The 12,599-nt window shown below is 30.5% G+C and overlaps 1 protein-coding gene across 1 annotated transcript in view; it reads right to left on the bottom strand.

Annotated features, from left to right (window-relative positions):
* LOC148305200 (carbonic anhydrase-related protein 10-like) overlaps positions 1 to 7,802 on the bottom strand; it is a 79,991-nt gene extending 72,189 nt beyond the window's left edge. Inside the window, exon 1 of the mRNA XM_088267074.1 lies at positions 7,533 to 7,802. The gene's annotated coding sequence lies outside the window, so the exon portion shown is untranslated. The remainder of the gene's footprint in view (positions 1 to 7,532) is intronic.
* Positions 7,803 to 12,599: the final 4,797 nt, after the last annotated feature.

Below are 12,599 nucleotides of genomic sequence, written 5' to 3'. Positions count from 1 at the left end.
GTTTAATCTTTGAATGTTTTTTAATAGTTTTATAACATAAATGTGGAATTGTTTAATTGGCTTTTTTTTATTAATGTAACTATTTTTGTAACTGTAATGTAATGTTTATTTTTCTTAATGTAACTATTGTTTTATGTCATTTTTTTATATGTAAGCTGTACAATTCCCGAATAAATAAAAATATAAAATAAAAAAAATACATTCATATATCTCCATACATATCCACCTATCTAAACCATTTCAAAACACCTTTCTTATTTTGATTGACAATGCTTATTGCAGCCTGCATTATTTATTTATTTATTTGAAAGGCCTTTAACATAATTCATATATACAGTATCTTATATAAAAATACACTTATAGAGAAACGAAAAGCCTTAAACATAAAATAATAATAAAATAACAAATAGTAAGCACTGATAAATACACGTCTCCTTTACACACTATCAGCGAGCATCGAGAGAGAGTAAAACACATCGTTTAAATGTATCCATTATAACATGGATAAGAAATGCTGAGAAAGTACAGACTTCAAGGTGGATAACAATATATTAAATAAATCTATACTTTCAAAAGCATTGGCTTACATATGAAGCCTCGGAATCGGAGAGAACATGGCATAGTTTGCATTATGTACCTACAAATACTGCGAATATAGATTTTGCCTAGTACCTCTCCTAGACTCGAATTTTATTTCGAGTATTATACAAACAATTAAAATGTTTATCCTTTAAATTTCCCATTTTCTTTTATCAAATTATTAGGTTTTTTACAACCACACTAGACAAATTTCGGAATTTATATTTATCTTTCAATTGAACCTTCTTTTACATACAAATTTCTCAATACCACATTTGGTTTTACTGAGTATTGCTAATACAAAATTAATATGTTTTGAGTGGTCGAAATAAAAAAGTGATATTTTACTTAAGCTAACCAAATGCCAGGTCATAAGCTCTAGGATGCTTAAAACCAGCCTTTAGTCCAGAGCTGTAAGCGATAAAGATGACCAGACTTTCAAATTTTTCTTCGTCTGTGTTTAGATATGAATAAAAACTCTCAATATCAATTAGTTAAAACTGATGTAAAGATATTTTAAAAAATAAACAAAAATATTTAAGACATGGTAACCTAGCATTTTTATAGATATTTTATCACCAGAAAATTTATAATAGAATGACTAACGATAATTTCAAATAACAAAAAACTTTATTAAAAAATATCTTCAAGTAAAATATTCTTTAACGTAGTTCTATGAAAAAGATTATTTTAGTTTAGATAGGTCTTCATAATCTTCAATCAATAACTTTGAAAAGATTGGCGTCAAAAAGTAGTACGCTAATGAAATTTGATAAACCTCATTCATGTTTTGTAAAAATAAAATTTATAATTTTTCACTAAAGAGCTTAATGCAAAAAAAAATATGAAAATGTATTAAATAGCAATGTATGAAAATAGTATTTTATTTTGTAATACCCCATTTTGATGGTCTTTAAAGTGAAGAAAAAGTCTAAAAATTCTGTATCAATAGCAAAATAATCACAATTTTTGAAGGAATTATAACGTGAATTAAATATTTTACTAACTTTCTTACTTACTTACTTACTTTCCCCTCTCCTTATTTATAGAAAAATTTTATATTTTATATTTTAGTTACTATACAGACCTGAATGATGGAAGTTTAACTTCTGAAACATGTAGTCTATAATAAAACTCAAGTGGTAAAAAAAAAGTGTTTTCTTTAATTATTGTAACATAAAAAAGGTTTTGTAACACAATTTTGCTTGGGAACTACGGTTATTTTTTTGTCAAATGTTTTTTTTTATACTAACTAACTAACCATCAGTGGTAAGCAGAAAGAATAGAATCCCACACTAATCTATTTTTGCATGCAGTTTTATTTTCTTTCCCACATTTTCATACATCTTTTCATACATACACGCCGATTATTCCAACTCCTGACCTGACCACATTCGAGTATTTAAAATACTTGATAATGTCGAGTTTTCCTCGTATTTTAATTTTACTAGAAACAAATGATTTTTTTTCAATTATTTCTATAATCTTCTTTTTCCCAATTCAATCACAGTAAAACGCCCTTAAGGTAGTATTTTACGAAAATGGCGCTATATAAATTATCCAAAATTATTATAATTAGTTATAACCCAAATCGTTTTTATATTATAAAATAAAATAACATTTTGACAGTTTTTTTCCACATTTATGTTTATATGTAGAAAAAACTATGTGGTAGTTATTTTTTTCATATAAAATGGAGTTCCACCTAAAAATGTCAATAATTTTTTTTATAATTAATTAAGGAATAACCCACAAAGTCTCAATTAGAGGCTTGTCTGCAGGTAGGATATTCAGAGTTGAGAAGGTAAATATTTAAAAAAAAAAATACATCAAGAATACCTAGACCAATTGAAAATAAATATTTCTTGAATTTATTTTGCACTTGGCGGGAATCAAACCCACGACGCCAGTTTGACATTCGAGTGTCTACCTAACCACGCCACAGAGCCTGTCTAAAACATTGTAATATTGTATTTTTTCATTCCTAATGTTGTTATCATTCTGTCATATTTTAAAATAATTAAATGAGACATTTTCATTTGTATTACGAAAGGTTGTCATGGATTAAAAGGGTTGCTTCTGTCTAGAAAATAGGTTATATTTTGAACATTATGTATGGAAAAGGGTGGAAATTGATAAGAGGTCCTTTGGGAGGTAAAGGAGATTTTATACTCTTCCTCCATTTATGGGTAAACTCTTTCAGATAATAAAGACAGTTTAAAAAATATTTTAAGCTTTTTCTTTAAAAATCGAAAAAATTAATGGAGCAATTTAAAAAAAACAGGGATTAACATATGTGTCGCCTACTTTTAAAATCCGCTAGATCCATGTAAGTCTTTTTTACAAAAATGTAAAATTCTCCGGCAACATTAATGTTCAAAAGAAATGTCTATTAATAGATAAAATATAATGCAATGGAGAATATTCCCATAAAAAAAAACAGTTTTTAAAAAAAAAAAACATAAGACCCAAACTGATAATGACATCATCTTAATTTTCAACCTATCCCCGCTCTCTGATTGGCCGATATGGGTCAGAAGACAAGTTTCATGAATAAAGTGGAATCTGAAATACAACGCTTTTATAAGTATTTTTTAGCAGAGTTTTCAAGTATATAAATATTTTAAACGATAAAGCCCACAATTGGCAGTCCGATAGTGTATTCATTTTTAAATCTAATAAACTTGAATCTGGCGGATTTTGAAATTAGGCGATACATATGAATGTTTCAAAAGAATGTTGAAAGGTACACTGAAATCAGTCATTGCAAATAGAAACCTATCAGTGGAAGCTAAACAGCAGTACACAGTAGAGTCCCGGTACCAACCCTAAGGTATGAAAACAAAATGAACCATGAAGATGATAAAAATAGGATAAAAGTAGACTAAATGAAAATGAAATGCAATCTCTCAGACATATCGCTCACTCTTTTCAACAACGTCATCAATTCAACAATATCAAAAAACTTGATTTTTCAACAGATCGTTTTTCATTTTTTAAAATATAATAAATTGTTTGAAATATCAATATCAAGCCATTTTTTTAACTTTTTACTGTGCAACAGATCTTTTTAGGTAGCACCTGAAGGTTTTTTCCCCATTTGAAAAATATTTAGTATAATTAAAAAAAATAATTAAACAATACCTTTCCTTCAAAATGCAAAAACAACACTTTCTGCCCTGTAGCGGGTAAATATTAAGTTAAAAATATGCCGCTTTTGCTGGGATATAGTACATTTTCTGGGCATTCCAAAAACATGCACAACTGAAAATTGTTGATTTTTGAAATATGACGTTGTTGAAAGGAGTGAGCGATATGAAGGTTGGAAAAGAATGTTGAAAGGTGCACTGAAATCAGTCATAGCAAATAAAAACCTATCAGTGAAAGCTAAACAGCAGTACACAGTGGAGTCCCAGTACCAACCCTAAGGAAGCATGAAGATGGCAAAATCTGACTAAATGCAGCCAAAAGTGATCTCTCAGACGTTTGTCCAATAATAGGAAGTGTGATAGATGTTTGTATGGTGAAATAAGGAAAGAATGCAGCATTACCGATAAACTTAAGAAAGGTGTTTGACATTCAGCGCTACTTTTGGTTGAGTCGTAAGATTGTCGTTATATTAAAATTAATAATAGTTTGTAATTTTAGAATTTGTCCGTTTAATTTACGTAAACATAAATTTCGAAATATCGGTCTTAAAATTTTATTTTATGAGTAAATTATTTGAATGCAGTTGATAATAGAAGCAGAGGAAGACCGAGGAAAACATAAAATGATCAAGTATTTCAAATACTTGAAAGAGGTCAGATAAGGAGTTGAAATAATCGTCGGTTATGTATGAGGAGATGTATGAACATGGAAGAGGAATATTGTTTGCATACTCACAGTGGTATGGCTTCCTATTATCTCTGCCTTCCCCTGCGAGGTAGGGGTGTGATGGTTAGTTAGGTAAATAGTACAACGACAAAACAAATCAACATAACATTGCATCAATTTGATGCAGTGCCTTATGCACCATTGGGTGCAAATGAGAGTAAAAAGCACAAGAAAGAAAAATAATTAAATGAAATAAAAATTATTTTTAACATCTCATCAAAGATGAAGAAGAATATGGAAGTCTGGGCATTTATGGGGCTGACGACCGTCATTAGCTGGTTTAAGTGATCACTTTACACACGTGTAACATTCACCAATTCTACCTATTATTGACAACCACGCTACTCAAATTCTTGGAAGTTCTATATATATATGAACCAATTTAGAAACCTTGTTCATGAATCACTAGAACTTTACTAGAGACATCTATTGGTGAGATGTAAAGAAGCCCCGTAAATTCCCAGACTTCCATATTCTTACTTATTTATTTTTTTACAAAAATGTTAATAAAATTAGTATATAACCACTCACCGAGATTTTTACGTCTACCGGTTTCGAGACGTACCCGTCTCTTCGTCAGGACAATCACTAACACAGCATGCAAACAATACTACCCTTCACCACCATAGCACCATTTACACACTTAAAACTACACAAAGTGTGTAAATGGTGCTATGGTGGTGAAGGGTAGTATTGTTTGCATGCTGTGTTAGTGATTGTCCTGACGAAGAGACGGGTACGTCTCGAAACCGGTAGACGTAAAAATCTCGGTGAGTGGTTATATACTAACTTTATTAACATTTTTGTAAAAAAAAAATAAGTAAAAATGACTAACCACAAAGCAAATGCTTTAAATATTAATAATATTGAGAATATTCCATATTCTTCTTCATCTTTGATGAGGTGTTAAAAAATAATATGCAAATAACTCCTGTAATTGGAGATAATCCAGATTTGGACACACTCAAAAGGTTGTAAATGAAATAAAAATTCCCTTTATGGAATAGATTACAAAAATCCGATACTTTTTTTACCGACGGATCTTATATCGCTTAACAGAAAGATATGTCATACCCTAAATTATTTAAATAAGTGCTCACTAAAAACTTACATACATAAGAATATGTGAATATATTGGATCTAGTATTAAAAAACATTCATTTTTATTATTCCTTGATTAGTACCCAATATACGTGACGCATACATAATTGTCCATATTTATTTAAAGTTTTCTTTACAGTCAATTGTATGGACATTTTTTATTCCAATGAAATCATAGCATTCAACAAAAAAAATATTTCAACGCCATGGTAAGCGTGTTTAGCTACCATGCTGGAGGTCCCGGGTTCGATTCCCAAGGGGAGTGGTGAAAACAAATAATGGTGATTTTACTCTCTAATATTTATTTAATATAACCTTGGACTGGTCACTGAAGCGCAGGGGTGATCACCTTGCTTTCATGTAAGTAACGATCAAGGTAACACTGCGTCAATATGATGCAGTGCCTTATGCACTATTGTGTGTGAAAAAAGGGTAAGAAGAAGTAGAAGAATTTATAACTAACACACACACTAACTAACCATAATGCTAATTTCCCGTAGGGGTAGGTAGAGAGAATAGTAAAATACATTTTTACAAAAAACTTCTAATTTCTGTGTATTTTTAATATTATTTTGTTTATTGAAATTGACGATTGTAGAAAAATACAACAATAAAATAATTCAAACCCTTATCCGCACCCCGACGGTGCAAAGAGCACTGCATCATACAAAAGCAGTGTTATCTTGATCGTTAACACATGAAGGAAAGGTGATCAACTCTCCGCTTCAGGTACTAGCCCAGGGTATTAAAGAATCACTTATATTTATTTTACCCCCCTGGAAATTGAACCCGGAGCCTAGAGAACGGTAGCCGAGTGTGCTGACTATTACACTACGGAGGCGGACATTAAAATAGTCACAATTAATAACAAACAAACAAAAGTTTACTTATTCGGCACTTTGTGTTATTGGCAGTCACTTTGTGTTAATTTTTATCTATTTTCAATTTATTTTTTACTTGGTAAATACGGCGTTCAATAATGATGCGGAATGCATCGAAAAACATGTCAAAAACGATTGTAAAAATAATAGCATTTTCCAATTTAAATTCTAATTATAGTTTATTTATTTTTATTTCGATTGCTTCAAGATCATAGGTAAAAAGTCAAATTAACGGATTAATCCAAATTTCAAATTTGGATCTTTTCAGTGTTTTGCAATTATACTAGAAAATTTCATTGTATTAAGGAAAAAAATTACCAACGTTTTTTTTGTACCAAAAATTTTGAACATCATTAAAAAGTATTGGGGAATATATTTACAACAGTTGAGGTATATTGTATTTCCAATTCATAAAGGTGTCCGCACTGTCGACATACAATTTTTGCATATGCAGAAATTTTGAAACCAATTTTTTTATACAAATTTATGAGGCTAATAAAGTTGTAAATTGGAGCATGTCAAAAACTAGAAAACGGTTAGGATTCGGAATAATCGGTGGGTATGAATGAGGATATTCATGAGTGAAATCAGAGTCGAAGAATGTTTGCAAAGAGTGGTGTGATGTTTTATTCTCTCTGCATGTCCCTGTGGGTAAGCGGCCTAATTGTAAGTTAATTTATCAAACTTTTCGAGTATATGAGCATTGGCGGTTAATTGCTAAAATTTAATATCTTCCAACCAACAAAAACAGCTTTATTAACTTTTCAACTGTTTTAAATTAGAGGGCAGAAATTGTTAATACATAACATAAAACGAATTTTTATTTAAATTTAAATAACAATATATTATGTATAACTGGCTTTAATTTAAACTTGATATTAAAATTATTTCAACATTTTTTTAATCTGAAAGTTTTGGAAACAACATTTACATCATAATAATTTTAATCAGTTTTAAATGATTTTTGGAGGTATAATTCATTCTGTTGTGCCTTATTATTTACATTCATTAATTTAAATTTAAAAAATATTTACAAAAATTCAATATATCAGGAAATACTAATCGTTACTTATTAAATATTAAACATTTACTTACTTTCAAGTTCAGCAAAATTTCTTCAAAACTTTTTCCACTTAAACTTTATTTTTTAAAAAAATCACATAACTACGCAAAATTCAAGAAAATATATTTTTTCAAATCACTCAATCAATTGTAAAAAAAAATAACTTCAAAAGTTGTATTTCAAAAGTTTTCAACTCACTGTTGCATACAAGGGATGAAATTCAATCTCGTAAATTTTCGATGTATTTTCTCACAGTTTCCGGCGTAGAGACGTCCTACCCGCGCGGAGATCGGCGCCAGACTGCCAGACTGAGGGAAACTCAGCGCTTTTCCTACGTACAGGCCAGGATTGTCCCGCTTCTAGGCGGAACGCCTAAATTCAGGAAGGCCATATGAAATGTGGGCGCGTTTTCAACTTAAATCACAGTGGAGGGGAGGAAACGTCGTTCGGGGACAGCACACGCTAATGTCCCGCGAACGAAAAACATCCCGATTGACCTTCGATTGTTTTCATTGAAAACATAGCGAAAATAACTGTTAATAAAAAATCGAATATCCTGATTGACCTTTGATTGTTTTCATTGAGAAATATAAGAGTATTTTCAAGTTTTTAGAAGTCAAATTTATTTGAAAAAATAAATGCGTAAAATATTTGTTTTTGTATTTTTAATTTGAATTAAACTCAAGGTAAATAACCATTTGTAACTTTAAAATAATAAAAAAAAACAAACACTGATATTTAGTTTTTTATTAATTGTTTCAGCATTCAATTCGAATTTTAGAATAAGTCGTATTTATGAACTAAAACTGAACTTAAAAATAGTAGATATAACTTAAAACTGACTGGCAATCATTAATGAAATCAATTGTTTTCATTAATTTCCAAACAACGATGAAGAAGAGTAAATGGAATGGAAGTCTATTATTAAAATTTACAGCACTACCAACTGCATTCCAGACAAATGATAGATAAAAAATATCGATTTCAAAATTGTCTGCAGTTTCTATGATACTCGTATTTTATACAATACGCTCGTATTGAAATGAAAACGTGGCTGGATAATGTGACCAATTTGTATTTGAATGTTGTCTTTGCATTGAATGCAGCCATACGGGATGCATTTAAATGCATTCATGAGAGCTTTTACGGACTTGAAGTTTGTTGATCTTACGGGAACTATTTACATATACTACTGCGGTGTTCTAATACTCACCAGTGATTTCCATTATCGTTCTGTGTTTATCGGGTGACATAGGTTTTTATATTAATTATAATGCTAGCTCGCTAATCCGAACGTAGAGTTACTATATTTATGCAATTTTTGTATCCCTATTTTCACACAATTTGTCATTGACTTGAACTTTGAGCTTTCACTTTTTCCCTTTTCCTCCCTCCCGTCCCTCTTTCAGGTATTTTCACAAATTTATAGTTGTAGAATTTTGTAATTGCAATAGTACTTTGTGTAACTCACTTATGTGAATGACATGACTTATTTAACTATTCTGTTAAATTTCTGAATAAAATAAAAATAATAAAATAGTACAGTGTGTAGTTCGGATTAGGGAATTGTTCGAATTAATGAGTGTTTTAAGAAAAATACGAAAAAAAGGAAATCTCGCTCTATGAAAATATTCTGCAATTTTATTTCATAAGATTTTTATTTAGGATCCGAATAAATAATTTCAAATAATTAAATTTTGATATTACCTTGAAAACATCAGATATTTTCTTTTGAACCAACGAACTTAATTGGTTATCAATGCTCTAATCACATATTTGTCTCAAAACCATAAATTTCTCAGTGTTCTAGACGACTTATTCAGCCCAGTTGGTGGCTTTGTTGAAAGCTTTCACGGCTTCAGAAGGTGGACTTTTTCAAACTAGCATCAGCTGCTCGTCGTCACTAGAGTCGCGAAATTGATCGAATTATAGCAAATTTTGGATTATGGAGCATTCAAATTAGCGAGCTGATATGTAAGTATTACATTATTTTTTCGTTCTCCTTTGTTTGATGATATTGTAATTTTTATTATTTTTTTAAGTTACACTGCTAAATTCCAAACTAATCACTTATCAAGCGATGCTTGATTATAAAAGAAAACTTACAACAAATAAAGATATATTTATCTACAATAATTTGAGTTTTTCGAAATGCCCAGACTTCCATATTCTTCTTCATCTTGATGAGATGTCAAAAAATAATATATATTTATCATTTGAGAGTCACAAATATTTAATTTATTATTAGATTAAAACCAACATTTTTAGCTTTTTCACTTTTTTATTTGACCAGCGACCGGGTTTCGTCGCTGGTCAAATAAAAAAGTGGAAAAGCTAAAAATATTGGTTTTGATCTAATAATAAATTAAAAATGCAATTCCATCACGAAGTTCAGTGGATAATATAAATCTATCACAAATATTTTATTTAAATTTTTCATTTTACATAAAATTACAAAATACAAATTAATATGCCCACATTGGGTTTTTCACTAGGGTAATTTCTTAATCCAGCGTGAATGGCCTTTGTTAATTCATATGTAGTGTCTTGAGATTGATCATATATTCAGGAATTCCGAAAATTTGAGTAGTTTGGTTGTCAATATATCAAGAAAAATCTCTATAAAGATAACTCATACGTAGATAATAAATAAATAAAGTTGATCCCAAAAAAAATCATTAGATACAATACAATAGACACAAAGAATTCATCTTATATCAATAAAGATTTATCACATACTTCATTTATTTATCTTATTTCTCTTGTCATATTTTCTTTATAAGACACTTCTAAATGCGATAAACCTTTATGCCCTGTTGCCTTATCAATTTTTGTCAACTGCATACCGTCTTTTGCATATTCTGTTTCCAATTTAAATCTTTATTATCTATTTTGAGGTATCGCTCACTCCTTTCAACAACGTCATATATCTAAAATTGTCAATTTTCAGTTTTGCATGTTTTCGGACTATCCAGAAAATACTTTCCCAGCAAAAGCGGCATATTTTTAAATATAATATTAACCCGCTACAGGGCAGAAAGTGTTGTTTTTGCATTTTGAAGAAAAGATATTTTTTAATTTAACTTAACTTTTTAAATATACTAAATATTTTTAAAATGGAGAAAAAACATTCAGGTTTAACCTAAAAAGATCTGTTGCACAGTAAAAAGATCAATAAGTGGCTTGATATTTAATTTTGATACATTTGATTTTATTTTTAACCTTTAAAAACGATCTCCTGTAAATCAAGTTCTTTGATATATGACGTTGTTGAAAGGAGTGAGCGATATCTTTACTACCTATATATAAGTCGTATTACAAAAGTGTACAATAAATGATAAGAAGAATGTTACGTTACGATACCACAAAGTTAACAATGATTTACATAAAATATAAATACAATGAAAATGTTGATAAATATAACAATAGGTAAATACAATGCAGTGCCCTATGCACCATTGAATGCGAAAAGAGGTAAGAAGAAGAAGAGTGTGTTTGAAGTATACATATACAATCAGTATGTATGTATTTATGACAAATGAGAATGGAAGGCAATATGTATATGTAGGCATGTTCGAAACGCCTTGTATTATCCACACGCGAGCTTTCTTTGACAAAAAACTCGGTACTCTCATTTCCAAGCCTTTAGGAAAATCTGAGAAAAATCCTAAGGCGTTCATCCGTCTCAAGTTACAAGGGATGAGGGATGAGACATCTAGGCGTCCCTTTCTTTCTTCACACAATAGGCGTGGCTTATCTCCGCCGACGCTTGCGCAGACGCCTCCGGAAAAATGAACATCCTACGTACATTTTTTTGGCGGAAATTGAGTGATTTGATTACGCGAAAATGCGTAGATCTACTATACATAAACGTTTCTTAAGTAGAATTATATATTATCATGTATTATTTTTAGTAGAGGGAAAGGTAGAAAGCAGACGGGGCTTCCGGCGTAAAAAAACATCATGGATCAAAGATCTTGGACAGTGGTTTGAAATACCGGAGGCAGCATTCCTCATCCGGCTTGACCAAGATCGTATGGAGTTTAAGGAGATGGTCGCGCACTTCCGATAAGAGTGACATGAGAATAAAAAGGAGTGTTTAACTCACTTATTACTAACTTACCGCCGTGCAGCATCTCCGTGGGGGTAGGCAGAGAGAATAGAACGCCATACCGATCTGTCTTTGCAAACAATCTTAGCTTTTTCCGCATTCATGCACCTCCTCATACATATACGCCGATTATTCCGTCTCTTGACCTGACCACTTTCAAGTTTTTGAAATACTTGATCATAAGTTTTCCTAATGTCCAAGAGTCCAAGTGACATGGAAATTAAGATAATATAACACTTATTCAACTTTTCATGGCCCTGATTAGGTTTTAACTTAAAAAGTTTAAAAGATAAACCGATTTGCCTCATGAATTTGTTTTACTGTACTTTCTTCACTCATTCAATTCACATGCCCAAACCATCTCAACACACCGTTCAATATACATAATTTTATCGAAAATACCACGCCCAGGTATTTGAAATACTTGATCGTGTTAAGTTCCTCAGGTTTCCTCAGTTTCTTTCACCAATCGAATTGCCTCATAATTTTTTCATGTCCTTTCTTCACTCGTTCAATTCACATAAAAATTAAATGGATTCAATAGGTCCTTTTTAACAATAATGAAATATGAATATGGTAAGGGTTTTATGCAAGATGTATGGGAACAAGGAAATTATGTTGAATGAACGAAAAAAACAAATATTATGAGGCAAATGATAAAATAATAAAAGCAAAGGAAGACCGAGGAGATATTGGGATAATCGAGTATTAAAAAAATATGAAAATAAGATGAAGAAGAAAAAAAAGACATGGCTAGGAATTGTTATAATTGGCGGGTATGTATGAGGAGATACATAGCTTACAAAGACATATTGGTCTGGCATTTTATCAGCTCTGCCTGCTCTTTCGGGAAAATGGCGTTAGGGTAATTAAGTCGGTTTATTATAAATTTAAATTTATTTAAAAATTTTATCATGAAATATTTAAATCATTAATATTATTATATCGAAAAATATCATTAAAACGATATTTCTTTGTAGAGGGTACG

This window comes from Brachycentrus maculatus, unplaced genomic scaffold (genome assembly GCF_059751285.1).
Source record: "Brachycentrus maculatus isolate JH-2025_06_01 unplaced genomic scaffold, ASM5975128v1 h1tg000280l, whole genome shotgun sequence".
In the NCBI taxonomy this organism is placed as follows: domain Eukaryota; kingdom Metazoa; phylum Arthropoda; class Insecta; order Trichoptera; family Brachycentridae; genus Brachycentrus; species Brachycentrus maculatus.
This window is presented reverse-complemented; position numbering and strand designations above follow the sequence as displayed.